Genomic DNA, 19,926 nt, shown 5'->3' with positions numbered 1-19,926 from the left:
TTCTCTGAGAATCAAGAGACCTAACAAAGTTCAGTGGCAGTCAGAAGGATAGATATACACTAAGAGGGATAGATATACACTAAGAGGGATAGATATACAGTCAGAGGGAGAGATATACAGTCAGAGGGATAGATATACAGTCAGAGGGAGAGATATAAAGTCAGAGGGATAGATATACACTAAGAGGGATAAATATACAGTCAGAGGGAGAGATATACACTAAGAGGGAGAGATATACAGTCAGAGGGATAGATATACAGTCAGAGGGAGAGATATACACTCAGAGGGATACATATACACAAAGAGCGATAGATATACACTCAGTGATGAGCTTTTTTTACATACTCTCTGTATCCCTATATATCCCCCTCCCTATAGATGTATCTAGGTGCCCGCTATGATTTTCATAAGTGATGCCTCGTCTTGAATAATCTTTCATTTAACTGTCTTGGCTCGACATCACTATCACACTACTGAGAATCACGAAGTGTCTTGTAGGTTGCTATACATTTGTAAGCCGCTACCGTTGGCACCACTACTGTACAGACTGACTTAATCATTACAAGAATACCATCATAGAAAAAAAAAAGATATTATGAGCAAAATAAATAGACAAACAACCATCCAGGGCAAAGTGACTGTATTATAATATTCTGTATTATAATATAATCATTAACACATCTGAGCATTTATTGCCAGAATCCAATCCTGCATCTTTAACATAATGCAAATATTGGGTAAATAATTAGAATAATAAAAGTAATCAAGGAGTAATGAAGTGTACTGTAGCAAGAGATGCAGAGATATTCTTAATTGTAGTGAAGTCAGTAATTCATTATCAGAGCTATGAATTAGTTAACACCATTAAAAAAAAACAATTTTACTTTTATTGTGAACTTGGGAAATCATGCAAAGAAACTGCTACTAAATCAGCACAGTGTATTTAGTGGACAGTCAAAAGAACAATGAGGGCCTTTTTGTGTGATAACACAGGAGACTTTCCTCCACTAACAGAGTCACAGTCAGTGGTCCAGTGTAATGGAATCTAATACATCGGTAATTGCTAATTGAATCAGAACTTTGCTGAACATAGTTTCTATAGAGAGCTTGGAAAGAAGTAATGAAGCTCAGACTGGATAAAGATGTGGAAGTAATCAAACACCAATGACCCCAGGCAGGGCAGGGAGCTGGCATTCTCCATGGAGACTTAGAGCCACGTTAAGAACCTCATAACAAACTTGGATAATCACAAGGAATACCTACGACAGCAAGTAGTCTTTTATGTCAGACTAATTTTCCAATACAGTTTTCCAAATGATTCAAACAATTAAAATTACTTATTACAAAGATGAGCCCAATCAGAATAGCACTGAAGTCCAGTGGCAAAGGCGTCAGAATGACGTGACTGAAATGGCACTGAAGGCTTATGAGCGCTAGAGGGCAGTAGAGGCTGAATTAAGGAAGACAGCACAGCTACCCACGATACTTCTTCACCTGATCCTGCACCTTGTGAGGCAATTCAGCTTGTGCAGGAGCATAAGCATATCTATTTGTAAACTGTATCACATTATTTGTTTTTCTTTCGGTTTGATCAGATGTGCAGTGTTTAAATGTTTCGTGAATTAGAAGCTTACAAGCAACACACACATGTGTGTGTATGTATTTGTTTGCATGTGTGTGTATGTGTGTTTACACTTACTGCTGGGGGCTCAGAATGTTGCATCAATGTTGCATCTGGACATTATTCAGTATCTTTGCTAGTTACGTCTAAAGAAAAATGTTGTATATATGAAAATACACACACACACACAATTATGCACCTAAGTATATGCATGAATTATCTGTATGGGTGTACACACTTCACTGTTGGGGTAAAGCAAATTCAACAGCAGATGGCATTGTTCCCTTATGTGAGATTGTGTGGGACAGCCGTGATGGCTGGTGGCATTTTTCATATTGTGGGGAAGTTCTGCTGGGTTAGTATTTTATAATCAATTCTATGATAGTCGGTTGATTGGTATAAAATTAATGTGAGGCAAAATGTATAACTATTGAACATGTATCACGATATCCACAACTGTGTAGGATATGGTGTTTTACATAACGCAGGTGTATTTAGCTGAATGACCATTTGATGGCTCTGTTGGAAAGCACAATGTGTTTTATATATTTTGAAATAATGATTTTTTCTTAAATTCTTACATTTAGTGTCTCTCTCTCTCTCTCTCTCTCTCTCTCTCTCTCTTTCTCTCTCTCTCGCTTTTAACCAAGATGTGCTGCTTTAGTGCAGTTCAGTACGTCAATATGAAACGCAAAAGGTACAAAAACTAAGCCTCTGAATGTCTTTATCAACAAGACATAGCGTGCTTCATGTGTCTTCCAAGGTTGTTCTGCATTGTATACATTTGTGTCTCTATTCAAACCCGTATGAAACCCAGGGCAGATCGACACCTCTCCAGTACTGTCAAGGTCTTCCAAAGCAGAATAATACACCCATGAATTGGGCTTTGAGATAATCAAACCACAAAAAAAAAAAAAAAAGTCTTTCAATCAACAGAGCCTTGTAAGACAATGGCATTTCGAAAAGAGGAAGAAGGCAGGTGTGGACAGAATAACAGACATGCGGAGGTGAGCTTGCCAAGGTCAGCACATGGCCCTCTTCACACGGCCCGCTTCACACGACCCACTTCACTGTCTCGCATACACACCTGGCAGGGCCACAGATGCAGCCACCTCATGCCCCTGGAGATACTGCTGCGGGTTCGAGCCCCAGCTTGACTAATGTTCTCCTAGAATCAGTAAAAGTGTTGCGTCTGTTGCATTTCTGCCAGACTTTCTTTCAGGCAACACCTTTCCTTTGGAATTTTCAGTCTCCTTCATTTCTCCCACATGCTGCATGTGTAACTTCAAACACACGCACACACATGCACACATGCACACACACTGACACACTAGTCTTGGATCACATTACACTGTCAATAGAGATTTAATACTGAAGATGTTTTTAATCTAGAGCTAGGTTTAGTCAGTGTCCAGAGAACAGACCAAAATATCCCTTATAAAAACTTATGCACCTTCAATGACTCATAATACTCCCTATAAGTGTCTACGGTGACTTATAAGTGATCATAAACCAGATGTACCACTAGAATATAGGCCCTTTATAAGAGTGACAGGCACTAAACCAAACTTAGCTGAATTGATCATTTTAAAAGACCCAAGGTTCCCTCACAGTATGAAGAGACACTGCAACACAGGCACTTAAAGAAACCTGCAAGCTGTGAGCACACTAACCTCATCACCATGCGCACAACACAGCAGTTTCCGAATCCCATCAGGACACATCAAAGAAACAAAACTGAATGTCCAACGCCTGCAGGCCCTGGTATGCATCATGCTCGTCTTCTGAAACAAGGCATGTCTGCAGCTTGACATGAAAAGGCGATACGACACAAACATTCCCTCGCCTGGCTCAGTGCCAGATGGAAGCGTTCCTGGACGGCTCTTTGGAGCGTGTTTATGAAAGGGTTCTGCCTGAACCCAGAAGATCACGCCCCAGAGGAACACGATGGGAACTGCTCTACATGGAGGTTTTATTGGAGACCACGCTGCTTATTGCAATGCTCTGCATTATATAGCGCAACATACTACAGCACTCATGAAATATCAAACAAGCAGCATTGGAAAGATGCTAAAAAGTGATCCTTTAATATAGGGAAGTCCTCAGACATCAGGGTTCTAATGGATTTATTTCTATGCAGCCTTGTGTTCTCACTGCGGAGCAGATACAGATGGCCATGAATCAGGGCGAGCGTGCTGTCTGCACGAGGGGAGGGGACTTACTCTTTCCCTCCGGAATGAGATGATCGCGCTCTCCTTAAAACCTCAGCCACTGCGGGAGAAACTGAACGTTGCGTGATCCGCATCCTAGTATGTGCGCCTGATTGGCAGGGTTTACGTGCTCAGCTGAAATTTAGCCCCCTTTCAGTTGCCCGCCGTATATTAAAGATTAAGTCAGTCACAGAAAGCATTGTCTTCTTTTACTGCACCTCTAAGATCAAATGTCTGATCATGTTTATTTAGATTTATTCTTTTGAGTCTGTAGGATGCTCGCCGGGATTCAAAGCACAGTCCTTCCTCGAACGACCCTTTAATTTTTTTTGGTTTATTTCTAGCGAAATACATGTAGAATTAAGTCACAATAATTTAAATTAACTCAGGTGTATCGATTGCTACCTATCTACCTAATGGGGTCTTCCAGTGCTGTAGACTGCATGCACTGAGCATGCTATAATAGGCCTTCAGGGAAACTTATGAAACCAGATTATTTTTTTCTGGATTTTTCATGTAGAGAGATCTGTTTCTAAGGGACGAATCTTGAGGCATGAATATCCAAGTGTATTTTTAATGTTTCTGTAATGGAACAAGAGGCCTGTTCCCGTAAGCAGGCTCGTCGTGGGGAAATGGGTCTTTGGTGGAAATCATGCTAATGTGCTCATTAAGGTGTGGGTGGAGAGCAGTAACGGAAGCCACGGAGCGACAGCGCGGCTCACGTTTATCCATGAATCTTATATGATCCGCTGTGAAATTACTACATACGACTCTGCATAGGGAGCTATACAATTACGTGGCACTACAGCAAGGTTAGAACAGTTTCTTTTTTTAATCCAGAGTTCAATAACGCCTCATATGGTTATGATAAAGGGATAATTAGAAGAGGGGACCAGTCAGGCCATTAGCACTCACATTGTAATGCATCACTCCAGCAATAACGCGGTTGTAAAGCTCACTATGGGCAGCCGATGTTCGCAATCAAACCGGACTCGTTCAGCTTCCGTATGAGCTGGGCTTTCCGCAAGCCCTGATGCGCCCCGAGCGGCGAGGCGCCAGCAAGATACCGCTGGAAAGAGCCGTCGGAGGCCCCTCAACTCCGCGATCGGGAGGAGAGGAGCGGCATGGCCTTTCCCCCGCGTTCTCCTAAATGAGGACGGAGTTGGGTGAGACGGGAGCAGGAGGGTAGAGGCGCAGGTCGTTAGATTGAGGTTAGCGGAGAAACAAAAGGGCAATGCAGGAGAGCTGACATTTCATTAGAAGCCGTGCTTCCAGAAGCCGTGCCAGTTTTTGGGTTTTTTTTTTTCAGGGAGGATTTGTGCAGGCCAACAGGCAGATAAGAGAGAGGAAATAACCGTGCAGAAAATGATTTCACGCCATTAAATGGTTGAGCTAATTAGGTGAGGAATAAGATAATCCGACTGGCGTTCTGCTTCTCTCTGACTGGACATGTCATGCCAGATGACAGGACGAGTTGCATCAAGTTCTTAATGTGTAGTAGATACGCTGCTGCATTGTATATTTTGTGATCAAACACGTGACGACTATAAATGTCATAATAATTTCATGCTCACAAACTTATTAAATAAACCAGCTGTTCAGGAATAACATTAATTATATCCACAAAACTACAGTATGAAATTCATTTGGACTTCACATCATTTCTCGGGCAAAGACGTGTTTATGCCTGTTAGGTGTATAAAACAGGATAAACGCCAGCACGTCACCAAGCCTCGGAAACGCAGCCGATGTCGAAGCGCCCGTTCACGGCAGACCCTCTCGAGCGTCGCCTCGAACCCGCGCGCGCGCGTGCAGCTTGCGCCGCCGAGTGCTGCTAACCGGGAGAGGCCCCGGCGCGGGCGTCGGTAATGGCCGTTGACGTGAGCGCCTGTTCCCGCCCGTGAGGCGCTACGCCATTCTGTCAGGACGACCCGGTCTCCCGAACGCCACGGTAAGGTATGATGACACAAGAAATTATACACGTCCTGTGCCGTTGGTCTTGAATTTGGCCTTAACATAATAAAGCAATTCAGAGCTTATACATTTTAACAGTAATGGACCTTGGCACGTTTAAATTGAATGATTAAAAGTAACTTCAATTGAAAAGGTGATAACCTATAATTCATTTAGATCTACCAAATCATACTGTTCATACCGCTATTAGAAGTATGACTAGCAATATCACCATCAAGCCGAAACCCGGACCGATATTCGTACACTGTGTCATATTAGCCGGTGAAGGGTAACATTTGCAATTTATATGTTACATGAGGGACCAATAGGAATTAATGTCACAGGAATCTACAAAATAATTCTGACAAATGGTAATGCATCGTCTGGTTGAGCAATGGTTTTGCTATTACAATAACAAGGATGTTGCTTGTACACTTTGCTACCTCATTTACTAATGTTAGCTGTAAATGTCATTCATTTAGTGGGCCAAATGTTGTGTTATAAGTAGCCTAGAGGTTTCAGCTTGTCAGTGATATTGTTAGGCTAATAATACTTCTAATAGCAGTATTAACAATATGATTTGGTAAGTGTAAATGAATTATAGGCTAGAACTGACAGAAAGTGAATCACACTAGTCGATGTTGCTCTATCCGACCTTTGACTGAGATATATTCGACCTCGTTATTCTCTTTGAACAGTCAATGACTTTTTTGTACTGTCATTTCGACTGTATCGAAACATCACTGACTGCTAAAAGCTGAGTATAAGACTCAGTCACCAAGAATGTTAGCCCTGCCTCATACTTTGTCTTCATTTCTCATCCAACATCGTTTCAGTTATTTCCCTACCAAAGGTCTTTTACTCCACACCTCCCTCTCTCTCTCTCTCTCTCTCTCTCTCTCTCTCTCTCTCTCTCTCTCTCTGGCTGCAGCCACAGTAATGATCGGCTCGTTCGACACGATGACGCAGCTTCCCGGCATCGCGTGAGGAGCAGATAAATATTTAATGGACACTGCCGTGTGGCTGCGTTGCCGATGTTTTCCGCCGTTAAGCGTCACGAGCCTATTTTGTGTCATTACATGCATGTCTCTCTTTCTCTCCCCCACTGCTCTGAGCTCTCCGTCCCTTGACCACAAGACACTCTGGGGGATTTTGCCTCTTCAACCCCTCATCAGTCCATTTCCTCCATTCCTGCTTCTGCTCCAAACGCTATCTGGGCCGTGCACCGCTGCTTTTATTGATCCCCCCAACACACGCGCACACACTAATTTCTGTGTCGCCTTACACGTTTCACTGTAACAAGTTGGCTGATTAATGTCCTGAATTCACACCCTTTTTCTATCCTTTTCTTACTTTTTCGTTTCTTTAGGCTCCCCCACTGCTCTCTGTCTGCGGTCTACTCAGTAGTGTCTTTTTCTCTTTCTCCATGATAAATGCCTCCTGAAGCTTTGCCTTTTTCTCTTCATCCTTGGCTCCGTTTCTCTCGTTTCTTTCTCCACTCGTATCTCCATCTTTGGCTCTCACTCTCTCTGTAATGGATTTTTTTCCTCTGACACCACGGTGTCCGCTCCTCCCAGAGAGCCTGCTGCAAACATGCTCTGTGGAAAAGGACTGGAAATTGATTTTTGGCACCGGCTTCGAGCACACGCGGCTATTAAGCGGAAACAGGATCCCTCATTAACATGAAACCTGAGCAAGTTAATGTCCAGCAAGCTCGGGGGCGGACGAGGATAAAGCGAGAGATCTGCCATCCGTCCTCCATAAATATTACGTTATGTGGTGTCACGCGCGGCGGGGTCGGCGTGTGTGCAGGACGTAGGGGGTTACACCATGTCACGGAGTGCGCATGGGGTCACTTGTGTCATAGAGTGCATTTGGGTTTATGCATGCATGTTGTAGGCAGTTGCACACACGTGGGGGGTGGGCGGTGTTTTGTGTGTGTGGAGAGTGGAGGAGATATGTGTGTGTGGAGGGTGTAGGCGGTTATGTGTGTGTGGAGGGTGTTGGAGATTATGTGTGTGTTGAGGTTGTAGGGGGTTATGTGTGTGTGGAGGGCGTAGGTGGTTGTGTGTGTGTGGAGGGCGTAGGTGGTTGTGTGTGTGTGGAGGGTGTAGGGGATGTGTGCATGCAAGGAGAAGTAATGAGAGTCATGCACGGTGCAAGGCTCATGCATGCATAGAGGGTGTAGAGGCTATGCATGTCATGGAAGGATACGGTGAGGCTCCGTCCGTTAAGTTGCACAGTAGGGGCAGAGAGTGGGAGAAATGACGAGGTAGGATGAGGGACAAGCAGATGTGCAGACAGTGACAAAAGGATGGATAGAGTGGACACAAATGAACGTGTGTGTAGGTGTTTGTGTGCATGCCGCTCTGCTAATTTGATTCCTAAATTAAAGGCATCCGTAGCCAAAGGAAACAGAGGGAATGAGAGCTCAGAGAAGAGGGAGACAGAGAGAGAGAGAGAGAGGAAGAGGGGTACATTTATAACTGGCACTCTTCCCTCATCTGATAACATTAAGCCTGATTCCACAAAAACAAACATAATGGCTTTTGCAGACTGTTGATCCAGACATCATCTCAATTACAATGCGACTCTCTCTCCTCCTCTCACTCTCTGCCTTCCTCATGCTCCCTCTCTCTTTCGCCACATGCGTATCTTTCCCTTGTCATTATATGCACAGCAGTAGGTGAGTAAAGATTAGAATGTCACAAAGCTATTGTCAGCAGCAGCGGCCGGGCATGTAGTATGACGCCGGTGTGTATCTCTGTCGCCATGCCAACACCTGCCCGGACAACATCAGGTGACCTAGAGATGACTGTGGAGGGTGTTTGATGATGAAACCACCTCCCCCTTGCTCATTCAGCAACAGTACCCACAAATTGCATCAAGTACTGAACTTGTTGATGCCTGCATATGTTTTCTGTCTATCAATCTCTGTCTCCCTCTCCTTCTCCCTCTCTCTCTCTTTCTCTCTTTCTCTCCCTGTGTCATTTCATTCATTTTTCATTTCATTTATAATGCTTTATTGGTATGACTGATATACAATTTCGCCAAAGCACTACAAAAGCAAATTGATAAGTAAAAAGAACAAAAAAATAACATTTAACAAAATATACATAAATGAATAAGCCAACAGAAAAACATACCAACATAGTGTGTCTATATAAAAGTGTATCATAGAAAGGAAGCCATTTCTTAAATATCCTTTCTTAAATTATGCAGAGCTGTGGTGCTGTGGTGACTGTCTCAGCTTCCGCTCCACGTAGAACAGCAAGTTTATCACAAAGAAAACTGAACTCTCTCTCTCTCTCTCTCTCTCTCTCTCTCTCTCTCTCTCTCCCTCGCTCTCTCTCTCTCTCTCCCTCTCGCTCTCTCTCCCTCTCTCTCTCTCTCTCTCTCTCTCTCTCTCTTTCCCTACCTCATATAAATCTGTGGTTCTATGTCCGAAAGCCTTAGTAGGCTGAGCTGGGGATGGGTGTCTGCTGTTAAATATGGGCCTGCCTAAGCAGAGTTGTATTATTGGTGTGATATATGCATACTGGAACACAGTTTGCCAATTATGCCTCGGTCTGCTGCATCTGGAGGAAGGGCCGGTGGGAGGGTGGGGAGCGATGTGGGTGGGGGTGACGGGGTTATTTAGCCATCCGTCACTTGGCTGTGTTTGGTGATCAATAAGGCCCATTAGATGCTCTCTCTTCTGGCCCAGAGCCCGTGGATGAGACCCCCTGTGCCAGACGTACTGAAATTTTAGGTCTTATCCAAACCCAAGACACCTCGAGCCAGACTGAAACAGAGCACCCAAAAATCACAGCCCACCCCACCCCCGGCCCATCCCAGAACATAAAGTCATTCATCTTGATCATTCGCCTGCAGCCAAGCAAGTGTGGGGCGGGTTACGGCGTGACGGGTGCATGTGACAAATTTATAAGAGATTGACTAAAGATGCATCATGGGTGTTCACGTAATGTGCAGTTGATGCTGTTTGAATGGATGATGCGTGGACAAGCATGGTAGTGGTGGTGGGGAGGTGCATAGCCCTGCCCTGGATGAGGGGGTCTCACAGCCATCAGTCACAGCAAAAGAGCAAATATTTTAGCTGCAGAAGTATGGGGGGGGGTCCTGGTGATGGAATGAGCCTCATTTATTCATATGATAAAATAAGGGAGCCCAAGGTCTCATCTGTTTTGAAAGCTGTTTGAAAGCAAAATGTGGCATGGTTTAGATGCTTCGTCACTGGTAGCTACTGGTTCCTAATCAGTGGGAACCACATCTGGAGGTTGTTTATGTTAATAGTACAAGCCACTAATACTAATATCTGTTCTAATAGCATGATAAATTATACACAGATTTTCTCTTGGATTATATCTTGCCATATTTAATGTGAAGAACATAATTCTATGTGGTAAAGAGGAACCTAAACAACAGTGACACTGAGTGGGATTTTGGCCTTTAGAGGATCAGAGAGCTACGTGTGGACTATGAGTGCGTGGCCCTCCAAACCTGACTGATGTCCTCTGCTGTCATGCCCGATGTCAACAGGATGTAAAACCTGCCCGCTACACCAGCAGCAAACCATTTCCAAAAAGGTTAATTGAATCAGTGTGCCTAATTTATTCTAATTAACGGGTGGGTCGGTGCGGCAGGCATGCCCTCTCGGCACTTCAGCAGCGGTGAGCAGAACGGGGGGAAACGGAAGAGGAGAGGAAGTGGAAAAGACAATGCGGTGGACCTGGAGCAGAGCTGGGGCCTGCTTCCTAAAGCACAGTGTGGTCTGATGGAGAGTGAGAGTGTGTGTGTGTGTGTGTGTGTGTGTGTGTGTGTGTGTGTGTGTGTGTGTGTGTGTGTGTGTGTGTGTGTGTGTGTGTGTAAAAGGATGTACGGGATGGTCCCAGTACATTTTTGGAATTACATTGTGTGCATGTGAACATAATTACTTTCCTCCAAAGCCATTTGGCAAGGTGAGGGTTTTTTTTCTCTCTTTTATGACAGGCACCTCAAAAAGCACAGTGTACAGGAAACCAACACAGCAGCAGCAGCTCCTACCAAATTAACCCTGCCAGGGATCTCTCGCTTGCTTCCATGGTTTCTTTCCTCCATCTAGCTCTCTGCCTACTTCTCTCTCTCTCTCTCTCTCTCTCTCTCTCATTTTTTCACTGTAAGCCATCACAGTGTAGCACCAGCATGAACGTCCGCTTGACCTCCGAGGCTTTCATCTCCTCCGTCCTCCAGATCCACCGTGCCATTCTCCCGCACACCTGCACGCCGTGCTGGGCCGGGACACCCCCCCGGCCTCGCCTGCCCAACAAGAGGAAGCGCCCATCTGCATGGGAGTCACATTCAGACAAATCGGGATTACCACGCGCAAAAGGCAGAGAGTGTGGTGGTTTGAGCTGTGCGCACACGAAAGAGCATATCTCAACTCGGACCGGTGTGTTGGTCAAGCTTTCCCATGCAGCGTAACACTCAGTGACTACACGGTTGACCCGTGCTCATGACAACACCACTTACTCTGTTCACATCTGACTATAACATCATAATAACCCATCAGAACCCAGAGAGAGTGCCTTCTAAACCTCGTCGCACCTCCACGGCGCCTCCACAACGAGCTGCCAGACACGTCTCGCAGTCCCTCAGGATGACCTCGTTAACATGTTGTCGCAGAATGGAGCCTGACCTCATTAGACGTGTGGATTTAATTAAACTTTGCGCACTCATGGGCAGCCATTAGAGAGCAAGAAGATTTGCACCAAGACATGAACTTCCACACTCTGTAAAGGTTGGTGATAAACTAAGAGACAAGCACACCTGAGCCTCACCGGTCAATCTCTCCTGCATTCAGACTGGCATTTGTATGTGTGAAGAACAACGTGCAAGTGTGTGTGTAAATATACATATATAACACATAAGTAAGTATATACATATGAGTATAAAGTACATATATGAGTAAGTAACTACATCTGACTGGCAAGTGTGGATGGGTGACTTTCCAGAAAACAAAGTATGAATACAAAATACCACGACACGTCCTGGTTGATGATGATCATGTTTTAAAGTGATTTACAAAGTCTAGTGTCAATAATCAAATGGATTTTAAACATAAAAATGAGATGATCTGGGACTTTATAGGCAAGTTGTGGGAACACTGTGAGGAGGTGGGAAATGGGCTTTGTGTGCTCTGCGTCACCAGACGCAGGCCAGGTAGTGAATAGACTTGTTTGCCGAGTGTGGCCATCAGTCTTTGTAATAGCTTATCTGTTTTTAGTCCTGGGGCCATGCGTTCAGCACACAGCTCGGAGGTCTATTTAATGCATTTCTATCGGGGCACTATTTCAAATTACAGTACCTACATCAGAGAGAGATATAGAGTGCTTATGAGAGAGAGAGAGAGAGAGAGAGAGAGAGAGAGAGAGAGATGGAGAGGGGGCTAGGGGTTCGCTGAGCCATGCAAGCTACCTCTGCTGTGGGGAATAAGGAAAATTGATCTGACATTGATTTTCCATGCCTGGCTCACACTTTATTCTGTGTGTGTGTACATGGACACATGCACCAACCGCCACACACACAACATAAAATACACAGAGATTAAATATATTAGCATGTGTATGTGTGGACTCTCCCTCTGGGGAGTTGCTGGGGGGGGGGCGTTGTGCACACTGAATCAGGTGGGGCCGTATTCCTGTTCACACGGGCCGGTAATGAGGTTAAAGAGAGCTGCTGACCTGCATCCCGTCTCGCTTGTTATGGGCTCTCAGCACGCTCTTTAACGGGAGAGAGAGAGAGAGAGAGAGAGAAAAGAGCACACAAAAGAAGCCTAAGCGAATGTGATGAGTGTTTTTCCCCTCTCTGTCACCCTCTCTCCCTCAGTTTCCCTGTCTGACAGCACACCGGAGAGGAAGAGGGTGGAGCGGTGAGCAGAGAACGCAAGTAATGACCAAGGCCAACTTAATACCAGCATTACTATTAATAAATGGCAGTCATTATGCTACCAAATGGACTTGCCCATGTTATTTACTCTGAGAAGAAGGGGGCCTGATATTTAGAGCTGATAAACTTGCGGTGGAACGAAGATTAGAAGCACTCTGACTTGTTTATCGCTTAATGAGAAAAGATGGGCGACTAGTTCACTCTTCCTTTCCCTCTGCTTTTCTAATTTTTCTTTCTCTTCAGCTTCAGTCACACACACTCTCTCCTCCTCCTCCTCCTCCTCCTCCTCCTCCTCCCCAACCCGCTGGGGTTGCCATGACAATAGCATGTTGCCTTGGCAACGGAGGGAGCTGACAGGTTGGTGTAAAAAGAGATAGAGCTATCTAAGACTCCCTGGCTGTACAGGTAGGAAGAGAAAGAGAGCGAGATAGAGAGAGAGTGAGAGAAATGTCAGGGAGTTAGGAGGCTAGCAAAGATATGGAAGCAGGGTGGAGGGTGAGTGGAGCAGCAGACAGAGCTCAGTGCCGGGCGCTGCTGGAAGCAGAAACGCAACAAAGCTCACGAGGCCAGTGAGGTGGCCAGTGCAGGATCCGCTGACCTGAACACACAGAGATCATCATTAGACAAGGCAGAGGACTTTACTACAAGGCAGACTGTGTCTGTTGGGGGACAGGTGTACTTTTGAGCAAAGGTTTATGAATCAGCAATGTTTCTTTCTGTGTCTTTCTCTGTGTGTGTGTGTCTCTCTCTCTCTCTCTCTCTCTCTCTCTATCTCTCTCTCTCTCTCTCTCTCTCTCTCTCTATATATATATATATATATATATATATATATATATATATATATATATACATATGTGTGTGTGTGTGTGTATTTATTTGTTTGCACACTTACTGCTGGGGGATCAGAATGTTGCATCTGAACATTATTCAGTATCTTCGCTTGTGACATCTAAAGAAAAATGTTGAATATACAAATATACACTTACACACACACACACACTTCCCTGCGCCGCCACCCCCCCACCCCACCTCCAGTGGCTGCACCATCCCTTGCTGTGTGACTGTTGTGTAATCTAATCATGGCTCCACTTCTTCCTGTGTTGCAGAGACTGCCCAGGCGCATCTCCACGCGGGAGAAGAGGGGAGGCAGAGCAAGCAGCACGGGAACCAGGCTAGAGGAGAGCTGGAGTGAGCCTAGATGGAGAAATGAGAACCAGGCTAGAGGAGAGCTGGAGTGAGCCTAGATGGAGAAATGAGAACCAGGCTAGAGGAGAGCTGGAGTGAGCCAAGATGGAGAAATGAGAGCCAGGCTAGAGGAGAGCTGGAGTGAGCCTAGATGGAAAAATGAGAACTGGGCTAGAGGAGAGCTGGGGTGAGCCTAGATGGAGAAATGAGAACCAGGCTAGAGGAGAGCTGGAGTGAGCCAAGATGGAGAAATGAGAGCCAGGCTAGAGGAGAGCTGGAGTGAGCCTAGATGGAGAAATGAGAGCCAGGCTGGAGGAGAGCTGGAGTGAGCCAAGATGGAGAAATGAGAGCCAGGCTAGAGGAGAGGCACGGCGAGCTTAAAGGGAGAAATGAGAACCAGGCTGAAGGACATGGGGGGATGAAACAGGAGAGATGTAAGGAAAGTAGGAGAAGACGATGTGAGGAGAGGACGACTGCTGCATGAAAGAAGAGAGGGAAGAAAACGGATGCCGGGAGAGCAGGAGGAGAGAGGAGACATACGAGACTAAGGAGAGAGAGCTGATGGAGGTCTAAGGGAAGAGAAGCAGGGAGTCGGGGTAAAGACAGAGCGATAATAGAAGATAGATAAAAAAAAGACTTGAGGAAAGTTGGATGAAACAGAGGCAAGGAAAAGCAGATAAAAAGGAACAGGAGAGGTATAAAAGCATGCAAAGAGGTTATGACACTAGTATGAAGAAGGATAAAAGAGGATAGACGTGGAGGTTCAGCGGGGATACACGAAGCTGCTCTGTCTCCTCCATGCTTGCTGTGGTGCTCTGCGCAAAGCTCCAAGCGCTCCCTGCAACTTGACTTTGGGCATCACGTTGGGCCCCAGGGCCGGCTACTACTGTGCTCTGCATGGATCAGCAAGTTCCCATGTTACATCTCCTAAACGCCAGTCCGGACTGACCTCAGCACAGTTTACTCCCACGGCGCCCCGCCTAATTTGCCCATCTTACTGACTGGAGCGCAGGGTGAGGTGGCTGTGTGGCCCTTCATCTTACTTACTGGAGCGTGTTTGGAGTGAAGAAGAGGCCTGAAGGGTGACACCAACAAGTATCGTGTTTCACGTCTGCTTTAGGAATAAGCAGAAAAGTTTAAAATACGATTTTTCTCTTATGCTTCACTCATGGTAAGTGCACTTTTGGGCAGTTGCAGAGATGGAACAGAGAATGTAAATTTAAAGCTTGGTTTAAAAGCTTTAGTCGGAAACATAATTTCCTCCATTTGATCCAGATGTTCCAAGCAGCATTGCGAAAGTAAGAGGCTCTGATGGTCCATATCACTGGAGAAACACTGGGACGCAGCAGAGTAGAATTGTCCTGCGAAACGTCGGGGTTTCCAGACGACCACTGAACGCCCGCCGGGCTCTATGAATGAGCCTCTCTGGCTGTGATCTTAGAAGCAGGCCCTGAACGTAAAACAACAAAGTATTTAAATGCTGTATTATGCTATTCGGCCTCTTTTTCTCTTTTGCCCCACTTTTACCATCTTCCTTTCGGTTAACCCTACTCTCTCCTCTCATCTCTCCCCTTGGTGGTGGTGCAGTGTCGCCTTATTTGTTGATTGCTTGATGCATGGTTTCACTGGATGGAAGGGGATGATAAATGGTATGTTAAGAGCGAGAGCCTAAGGCGGGCCAAGAGCGCTTTTCTACATGCCCGCTCCCAAACGGAAACCATTTCTTCCTACCCCGGGTGTGTTACGTGAAATCATGTTACCGAGCTAAAATGGTCCCCCTCCTCAGCTTCTTCCTCTGGCACCCACTGAAACGCACCCGGGTCTCCCACACGGTGCTAATAAAGGGACCCCACACACAGAGGAAGTCATTAGGTGTAGAAATAAGAGAGAGGACAGGAGATAAGCACCTCCTCCGTCTTTTTAAGCCACGACGACGCACCTCAGCTCAGTCGCGTGAGTTCAGATTGCCGGATGCTGGCGTGACACTTGCAAATGCGCAGAGGCTAATTTAAGACCGCCGGCGCACTCAGAGAGACGCTGCACTGCCATCTACGTGAGAGGTTTTCACATTCGCTGCACAGCCGGAGATAACTATTCTGCTCCTGCTTCCCTCCTCGATCTCGGACGCGCGTCGAGCCCAAAAAGCCACTCGCACAGCGACTCCCTTGGCGGGGCCGCGGCGGAACGCAGGGGCTCTCCCCTCCTCCCAAAAGCAATTTGCAGCCGGCGCGATTAAGGGTATCCAATCACACAGGACACGCTCGACCGGGGTCGAGGAGATGGGGGAGAGCTTGGAAGGGGGGGGGGTTTTCTGAGGAGTTATCCGGAGAAAAGCTAATTTGGCACGTCGCGTGGGCATGTGCATGTGCACATGCGTGTGCGCATGTGAACACAATAAGTCTCCCTCGACACGTTCAAACCATGAACACTGAGTTCGCCTTTACTTATGAGACAACACTCAACTAAGAGTGATGCTTACAGCCCAGAAGAGATTAGTGTGTATTCCTTGAGAGTTCCAAGCCTCTCTGTCAACAGCTGACAAGACAATTCACTCACCATGTGTACATATGCACCCATGTGTACATGACTACCCTAGATACCTGTTTCAGTGCTGATGACTTAATTAATCCAAATTTAATGACATAATCTAAGACCTATATTGGATTTGGGAAGCTCACCACTATTAGATCTACAATGCATTCGGGACCTTGATTAGAATATTATGAAAGCAGGTTGCTGGTGATAGACTTCAAGTATATTGTCTTTGTGGAGAGGAGGGCTGTTAGGGGGTGCTGCTTCTCCGTGAGATCAGGCTATCCTTCTCAGTGCCAGTTGTGTGCACTGAACTCCCTGACCTCCGTTGGAGTTGCCCAGGACAGGTGATCAATGGAACGGAATGGACGGGCCGGCATTGCGACTCAGCGCCCAGCTTACTGCAGCCCTGCTTTGGTGCCGCTTCCCTCTGCAGGGTATAAAGGCAGGTCTTTAGAAGTCATGGTTACCGGGGGAGGGGCGGCTCCGCACATCGTACAGGAACAGCAGCAGAGTGCCGATCCTTCTTCTTAAGATGACGCCGCTCGAGGTTTATCCGCCCTCCCTCCTCCGTGTCAGGTGTAGCAGAGATAAGATGACTGTGCTTTTCTGTTTAAGTGCAGCAAGGCACTCCAGAGTGGCTTAAACGAGGTATTGGACAGGAACGCTACGCACGGGTCTGGAGCGCCCCTTCACTCCAGTTACAGGTGAATAAAATCAGCTTGCCAGAGGAGGAAGAAGCAGTCAGTTTTAGCGCAACTAGCCCAGAGGCAAATCATGATGTATACAACGAAACACTGAGAATATTTTTACTGTGATTGCTCACAGGGTAAGGCTTCTTACTTTGTTATCACAGCAGCCTATTAAGTGGAAGGCCTGGAATAAAAAAGCAAAGGTCTCAAGCTCTTTTGTAGCCTGTAGTGATGTTAAAAGTAATGAAGCTAGTTCACAATAACCAAAAGGCTACATGAACTCTGATATCAAAGTGCAGTCAGTACAGGAGCATGGAGATCTTGTTATGCTCAACGTTTGTATATAAGAGCCTCCGTCAGCTGTAATCAAGCAACAAGTTGATGGATCTGGGTGGGGCACTGCAACAGTATGGGGAGGTGGATGCTCTGGGAGCTTGGCACATTGGGGTGGGTGCTGGGTGTAGCTGGGTGGATGACTTGCTGGTACAGGGCTGGTACAGCATATGATTGGCTGTTGCCAGTACAAGTGGGTGGATGGTAAAAGTAGGTGGAAGTCTGGCTGGTACAGTTGAGTGCATGGCAATGTAATCCAGGATATGGAAAGCAAATAACAGATTCTAATATGGTTGATTATTAATTAGATTATCATATAAATGAATTGTATTGTGAAGCAGTCACAAAAATAGCTCTCTCTCTCTCTCTCTCTCTCTCTCTCTCTCTCTCTCTATATATATATATATATATATATATATATATATATATATATATATACACACACATATGAAAAACTGGACTATATATATGTGTGTGTAAGGACAGACAAGATCATTAGAAAAAAAATGAGTTCATTTTCTCAATGTTATCCCAGCTATTTTACAGTTTTCTACTGGCTTTTAAGTATGGAAAGATCTAGACGGTTCCTCAGCCAACGAACCGCATCAATGTAGTCGCGTAAAGTAATAATATTACAGTGCATGTCATTTTACAGATAGAACAGATGCAATTAAATCTCTCCCGTCTAACCTGCAATGAAACAGAAAACGAGATGATAAAAGTGAATTAGAGCGGTATATAGCATCTTTATTGATCATATCTCTTCACCAGGATCTGAAACCAAAGGTTTTCCATTGTCACGATCGATAAATATTCGCTGTTTAGTCCCGCATCGGTAAGAAATAAGCTAACGCTAATTGTAGTTAGCCAAACCACTAGGGATCCCTTATTACCTTAGATTACTTATTAACTATTTTGTAGTGATTTTAAATACCTGTAATTTAGATAGAGGATAAGTACATTTCTGTTACAGAGAGATTAAACATATTGAAGATTATCTGTATTTTGCCGAAGTTTTGGCACAGAGATATGACCTCGTGAGATTACTAACCTGTGTTGGATATTTATTTCCTCAGTATTCACAAATACAAGTTGAAAGTTGTTAATAATTACCATTATTTACAAATACTGGCACACGATAGTTCTCATAATGTTTTACTCTGTTTTACAATTTTTTTGTGTGTGTGTTTTTCTTCTGCACTTCCTTCGCATTAAAGAGGAGTTATATCTTTCCTTCAACAGTACTTCTAATGTCTGGTGTAATCTCTTGATCTGTTTGGTTGCCCTGGCTCAGCAGTGGATCCTGGTATTCTTCTGAATGGCCCATACTAGCAATAATATTTACCCTACCACTAATACCACTTCTAGAGCACTTCACCATAATAGTGGTTACAGATGGCCGGCACAGCTGGGTGGATGACTGACTGGTACAGGGCTGTTGTAGTTGTTCTGCAGCGGGCATAAGGTGCTGATGTGTATGGCTAAGCGTCCTGATCCAGTGGGGAGGGCAGGTTTGGGGGTAGTGTTTTTGCCAGAGTTTGAGCCCTGAAGGTCTTGGGAACAGGAAACACTGCGACTAGAGCCAGTTTTGGTACGCCGTGACAGCCAGTGTGTGTGAACGTCTGCAGCAGCACTCTGAACACACAGAGCAGCTGGTCTAGCAGTCAGTCGTTTGGGTTTCACAGCCCTCGCGTAGCATGGCGGGCCGGAGTAGATCCAGAAAGAAGGACCGACCAAAGCGGTGCATGTAGAGCCTTAGTTAAGGAGGCCTGCCCTACTGGTGAAAGCGTTGTTCTGTGTCTCCTGTAATGAGGCACTGCTGTCAGTTTGCCGATTGCCTTTTGTTTTCTTTTGGTGTTCTCTTTGGGCTTCGTTAATTTGTTTTCCTGCACAGCGTTTAGCATTCATGCATTCTTTTGTGCTGTTGTGTTTTTCACATTTGCTTGTGAATTTTCAGATTTGCATTTGTGTTTCGAGATTTGTTTTCCTGCTTTCCATTCCTGCATTTGAGTTGGGCCGTGTGCAAGTCAGACATGGAGTTTTTATTATTTATTTTTTATCTATTTATTTATTTTTTTATTTACTTATTTATTTATTTTAGACACACTCAATTCCATGGGGTCTGAAAAAAATCCATGCCACGTCTTTGAACACGTGGCATTCCTTGCTTCCAACATCTTCCCAAAACGCACAGACACATGCATGTGCGCACACACTGCACACTCTTCCTCAATGGCATGTAAATAGGTTTCTGCAGGGGGGAAAGATGTAGTACTGCTCACACTGTATAACATGCTTCTGACTCATGCACTGTCACACACTGTTTATTACACACACACACACACACACACACACACACACACACACACTACTCCTCAGCTCCTGTCTCCATAATCCTCTTACATCTTGCGTTCCACACTAACACACATTTCCTCAGACCCACTCCCACTATAAGGCATGTATGCTCATACCTTCA

This window comes from Electrophorus electricus, chromosome 25 (genome assembly GCF_013358815.1).
Source record: "Electrophorus electricus isolate fEleEle1 chromosome 25, fEleEle1.pri, whole genome shotgun sequence".
NCBI lineage: Eukaryota > Metazoa > Chordata > Actinopteri > Gymnotiformes > Gymnotidae > Electrophorus > Electrophorus electricus.
This window is presented reverse-complemented; position numbering follows the sequence as displayed.